The sequence below is a fragment of the Pseudochaenichthys georgianus genome, chromosome 17, assembly GCF_902827115.2.
Source record: "Pseudochaenichthys georgianus chromosome 17, fPseGeo1.2, whole genome shotgun sequence".
Lineage (NCBI taxonomy): Eukaryota > Metazoa > Chordata > Actinopteri > Perciformes > Channichthyidae > Pseudochaenichthys > Pseudochaenichthys georgianus.
Genome location: NC_047519.1, coordinates 3,644,850 through 3,650,474, shown reverse-complemented (window position 1 = coordinate 3,650,474; position 5,625 = coordinate 3,644,850). Strand labels below are relative to the sequence as shown.

The window sequence follows — 5,625 nt, the reverse complement described above, 5'->3', positions numbered from 1 at the left end:
TCAGATGTGTTTTGACATGTGTAGGTGAAAAGGCCAAGCCGCATAATAGATTTATAGCATTTTTTAACATTAAAAAAATAGTATAAAATCAAAAGGTGGGTTTTTTGAAAAAAAAAGCTTTGTGTTAAGTGTAGGGCAGTTAGCTGAGTTCATCAGATGTGTTTTGACATGTGTAGGTGAAAAGGCCAAGCCGCATAATAGATTTATAGCATTTTTTAACACAAAAAAAATAGTATAAAATCAAAAGGTGGGTTTTTTGAAAAAAAGAGCTTTGTGTTAAGTGTAGGGCAGTTAGCTGAGTTCATCAGATGTGTTTTGACATGGGTAGGTGAAAAGGCCAAGCCGCATAATAGATTTATAGCATTTTTTAACATTAAAAAAATAGTATAAAATCAAAAGGTGGGTTTTTTGAAAAAAAAAGCTTTGTGTTAAGTGTAGGGCAGTTAGCTGAGTTCATCAGATGTGTTTTGACATGTGTAGGTGAAAAGGCCAAGCCGCATAATAGATTTATAGCATTTTTTAACACAAAAAAAATAGTATAAAATCAAAAGGTGGGTTTTTTGAAAAAAAGAGCTTTGTGTTAAGTGTAGGGCAGTTAGCTGAGTTCATCAGATGTGTTTTGACATGTGTAGGTGAAAAGGCCAAGCCGCATAATAGATTTATAGCATTTTTTAACACAAAAAAAATAGTATAAAATCAAAAGGTGGGTTTTTTGAAAAAAAGAGCTTTGTGTTAAGTGTAGGGCAGTTAGCTGAGTTCATCAGATGTGTTTTGACATGTGTAGGTGAAAAGGCCAAGCAGCATAATAGATTTATAGCATTTTTTAACACAAAAAAAATAGTATAAAATCAAAAGGTGGGTTTTTTGAAAAAAAAAGCTTTGTGTTAAGTGTAGGGCAGTTAGCTGAGTTCATCAGATGTGTTTTGACATGTGTAGGTGAAAAGGCCAAGCCGCATAATAGATTTATAGCATTTTTTAACACAAAAAAAATAGTATAAAATCAAAAAGTGGGTTTTTTGAAAAAAAAAGCCTTGTGTTAAGTGTAGGGCAGTTAGCTGAGTTCATCAGATGTGCTATGACATGTGTAGGTGAAAAGGCCAAGCCGCATAATAGATTTATAGCATTTTTTAACATTAAAAAAATAGTATAAAATCAAAAGGTGGGTTTTTTGAAAAAAAAAGCTTTGTGTTAAGTGTAGGGCAGTTAGCTGAGTTCATCAGATGTGTTTTGACATGTGTAGGTGAAAATGCCAAGCCGCATAATAGATTTATAGCATTTTTTGAAAAAAAAAGCTTTGTGTTATATAGGCGGGCCTTGTATTAACACATCGAAGTTGGTTTGACAAAAAATCGTCCATCGAAGCCAGTGTTAAATAGATTTTTCGAATGTGTCGAATATCCAACGTCCAATATAAAACCAAATTTACCACGGTCTGATACCGTATGCTAATAGATATAGGAGTGATAATAACATAGTAAATGCTTTGAATTTCTTAGATATAGCGTGCAGTATTCTTATCAGACTGGATAGCAGCAGACAATAGAAGGCTTATTACAACCAGAAGAGACATGAGACTTTTATTTTTTAGAGACTTGACTTGGACTCGTGACCAAAGACTTGAGACTTGATCAAGTCTCACCCCACAAAGACTTGAGACTTGACTTGGACTCGTGACCAAAGACTTGAGACTTGACTTGGACTTGCAAAAAAAGACTTGTGAACATCTCTGCTTCAGGCTTCGCGCCGGGATCTTCGGGGCAGTTGAATGTTATGCACCCTCTATTCAAAAAAGAGAACGGAGCGAAAAAGACTAACAACAAATCGTGACCTGCTTCGCTGCGCGTGCATAATTTCCAAAGTGCTTCCACAGCAGTGACACACATCTGTGGATAATCATTTATACGAAAATGGTTAAAGCAACCATCACTAAACGCCAGCAACACTGCATCTACTGCAGACCGTAGCAACAGGTCAGATGGGGACATCACATTACCCTCCGCTGTGGACACTAGCTTACTCCCGCCTGACTCGCCGCCCTCAACCCCGGAGCAGCACTCTTCGTTGCCCGAAACTACGCCGCCCCTCTGCGGCCCGCAGGTGCCAGGATACCACGGCGAAACAGAGCCTGCCCAGGTATATCTAAACAAGTACCCGCCTGTACAGTGGGGTTAGGTGGTCATTTTGCAGCTCGTGGTATACAAATAGACAAGGGCTAGAATATGTGAAAATAGGGCCATATTCTGCCATGCCTGTAGAAATGTTGGGTCAAAAATAATGCATACAATAGCACAGATGCCTTCACCACGAATGGCTACCAAAATATCTCATATCTCAAGCTTATCAACAAGCTAATGTTGCAGCTGAAATGATCTCCAGGTCACAAATTCAACCTCACATGATGATGTACCAGTTTTCAAGGACAGTAAATGTTCTCTTCCCAGAGTATATGATGGGACCAAGGTGATGTTTAGTATGGTTTTAATAATACTTTTGCTTTTCAATGTTTGCCATTTCAAACCATGAGCTGGTTCAAATAATATTTGCCTTGATTTACAATATATTCTCATTTGTTTTATCAGCACAGTTTTGAAGCTTTGGGGCTTTTCTTTGCCACAGTCCACTTTGGACTATATGAGATATTTCAGGATTGCACTTTTAACTCACTTGAAATGTTCTCACTTGCTTGGTTTCAAAACATAACAAATGCCATAACCTGTTCATTGGGGACCATCAATGCTATTTTTCATTGCTGTTGCCGGTCACTATTGCTCATGTAAACCTACTACTGCTGCGCCCCCTGTAATCTCAGATTCACCCTGAGTCATTTTGTTCTGGAACCGGGCCTGTATGGCCATAAACTAAACACACTACAGAGCCCATTCCGTGTCCTGTTAGTGTTTACTTCCTGTCTGCCTTCTTCTGGTGATTTACCTGACGTCCAGCGCTCCGTCTTTTAACCTCTTTTCCTTTCTCTTTCTTGATCCTCCTTAGCAACCTTCATTATAGTCCTTGACAGTGGTCTGTACTGTGTTAACAACATGTCACATGTTAAGAGTTTACAATCAGAATCGAGTATTCAACTAACCCGTGTAATACAAGTTGTTAGTAGAATTAATGGCCTACACAGTTGTTATGCTATACCACATTGCCCTTCATTGGATGTATAATGAGCTGCACTAAACTACATTTTAGCATTTAAAATACCTAGCCATTCTTTTGCGGTTATTTTGGTGAAAGTAACTAGAAACTAAAGTAGTGTAACTCATTACATTTCAGAGACAGTAATTTTGTAATGTAACTTATTACTTTCAAAAGAGAGTAATAAGTAATATGTAATATATTACATTTTGGAAGTAACTTGCCCAACACTGGGGACAGGACATATGGGTAAGGTCTTGACACCTTCGCCTCATGGAGGTACTCCACCAAGTTTGTTCCAACCTGAGAAAGAAATAAAGAACAAAAGACAAGATAAATTAAACAAAGTTAAAAGATTGTGCAAAAGCAAAGAGTAAGCAAGATTTGGCAGTGGCTGATAAAATGCATATTCAGAAACAATGTTCTGAATTATTCTTGAGCCCAGGAATAACAGGCAGTCAGGCACATTCTTAACCACTTAAACTGGACCTGGTTGGCTCTGTACTTTAGACCATTGTTTTCCATCTTCACCAAATCTCTTCGCCAAAAATAGCCGATCTAGCTGCCATTTTTGGATAATGTCCCCGCCACCCCCCCAAGAATATGGATGCTGGGTTCAAGTGATTAAAAGAATAACATTTCTCTTTAGATATGCAGAGGGACTTACAGGCTTATGATCGATGAAGGCCAACTTAGACTCCTCGATACCGGAACACTTTTCGGCCAACCCTGTAGACAGTTGGTGGAAGCAGTGTTGGTAACTGGCTCAGAGCAAGTTCCCCCAAACAATCTGTAGGAAGACAATTGTATAGGTATGTGGCATGGCATATCTGTGAATTGGTCATTTAGTAGCAAAATAAAGTCTGCTGTACAATATAACAATGTATTACCGGGTGTTAATCCATCAAGCGACGAGATAAGTTTCCCTTCCCGTCTCGCCAGGTGCAGGATCTTGTCTTTAAACAAAGGTAGCCAGGTTTCGAAGAGCTTAGGCGCAGCCTCTCTATGTAGGATCTGAAAGTCCTGTGCAATCTAAATGAAAAAGAAAATTCAATGTGGCAGCTGACATACTGATAAAAGATTGTTATAAACAATGCATCCACATCATATGTAAACATATACTCCTTCCTAACTTACCATGCCTGGAGTGAATAGATGTGGGAACTCTTGGTGGATCCCCTGAATGTCCCACCCGTTTTCCCTTAAAGACTTGGCCCTGTTTGATAGTTTGCAGAAAGTACAGCAGTACAAGAATGTTAAAAGGATAACACAAAAAGCCCTGAGGGCAGTTGCAGACAGGTGCTCTTGTATGGCAGTTTTGGAGGGTAAGGAGTTGCACTTTCTTGATGGCTGGTGGTAGGGTGTTCCACATTTTGGTAGCATAATAGTAAAATGCATTCATCCCCATGTTTGTGTCGATTATATGGGGGGGGAGGGCGAAGAGTAATGGAGCTCCCACTGGTGCTGTGCCCTTTTATTTTGACAGGTACATGGCACTGGTCCCTTGAAAACCAGGCCCATTGCAAGTTGCTGTACTCTGTCCTCCCCTGAGCCATCCCACTATAGCATCATAATGAGCAGGGGTTAGGTCATAGGTGTGAGAGGTCTAGTAGTAGTTTGTTTTGAGAAGTCTGTCGTTCAGATTTGAATGACTTGAGGAGCAACAGTACCATGATGAGGTGCATGCATAGGCAAAATGACATTGAATGAGTGCTGCAGCTAGTGTCCTCAGTGCATTCCTACTGACCTGTACACTGCTGTATCCTGCATGTATTGCTCCACCTGGTTGAGGGGCTGCGAATTGTGTTTCAGCCATTCTTTACACTGTATGGCTCTTTCTTCCGATATGGTACATTCTATAAAAGTACACATAAGGATATTAACAATCTCAAATTATGTGTCTGTATTGCTTAAACAAATTATTCAGTTCCAACGATTACCTGGTATGAATGTCCTACGAGTGCCAGCTTCACTACTTTGTGGTGGTGTCTGCTGCGTGCTCCGTGACCTGGCCGGTTTTCTCATTCTCTTTCTGACGTTCCGAAGCCTCTCTTCGAGGAATCCAGTGGCTGGGCGGTGGTTCCGTCCTGGGGTGAACCAGTATCCCTGTCAAGAAATGAAAGTCTTTGGTGAATAGAGATGAGGCACATTTTGATAGCGTGGCGACAACATGTGGCTAAGCCATCTAGAACAGGGTTTGTCTGTATGTCTGTCTGACAACACCGGGCATCAAACAGCACAGAAGTCCAGTACTCTGGTGCTGGGAGATGAGTTATATTGTGTTCAACTGACTGTAATTACTTACGAAGCCACTGCTTGTGTCCGACTCGTCCTTCAAGGAGGGAAACCCATGAATCAAAGCTGCAGCCAAGGCCTTTTTTGTCTCACTGGTAGGACTGCAAACACAGAAAAACTAAATTACCAGCAGAGTCAAATTAGATCTTAAGTATTTCTAAAACATGTGTTGCACCCCAGTATAATGGCCGT

The 5,625-nt window shown here is 40.2% G+C and overlaps 1 long non-coding RNA gene across 1 annotated transcript; it reads right to left on the bottom strand.

Moving 5' to 3' along the window:
- Positions 1–3,845: 3,845 nt before the first annotated feature.
- On the bottom strand, positions 3,846–5,163 carry LOC117462850 (uncharacterized). Its single transcript, XR_004553852.1, has 4 exons — positions 5,079–5,163; positions 4,886–4,994; positions 4,029–4,170; positions 3,846–3,928 (listed from the first exon to the last, which is right to left on the bottom strand). It is a non-coding gene; the product is annotated as an uncharacterized lncRNA (long non-coding RNA).
- Between the last annotated feature and the right edge of the window lie 462 nt (positions 5,164–5,625).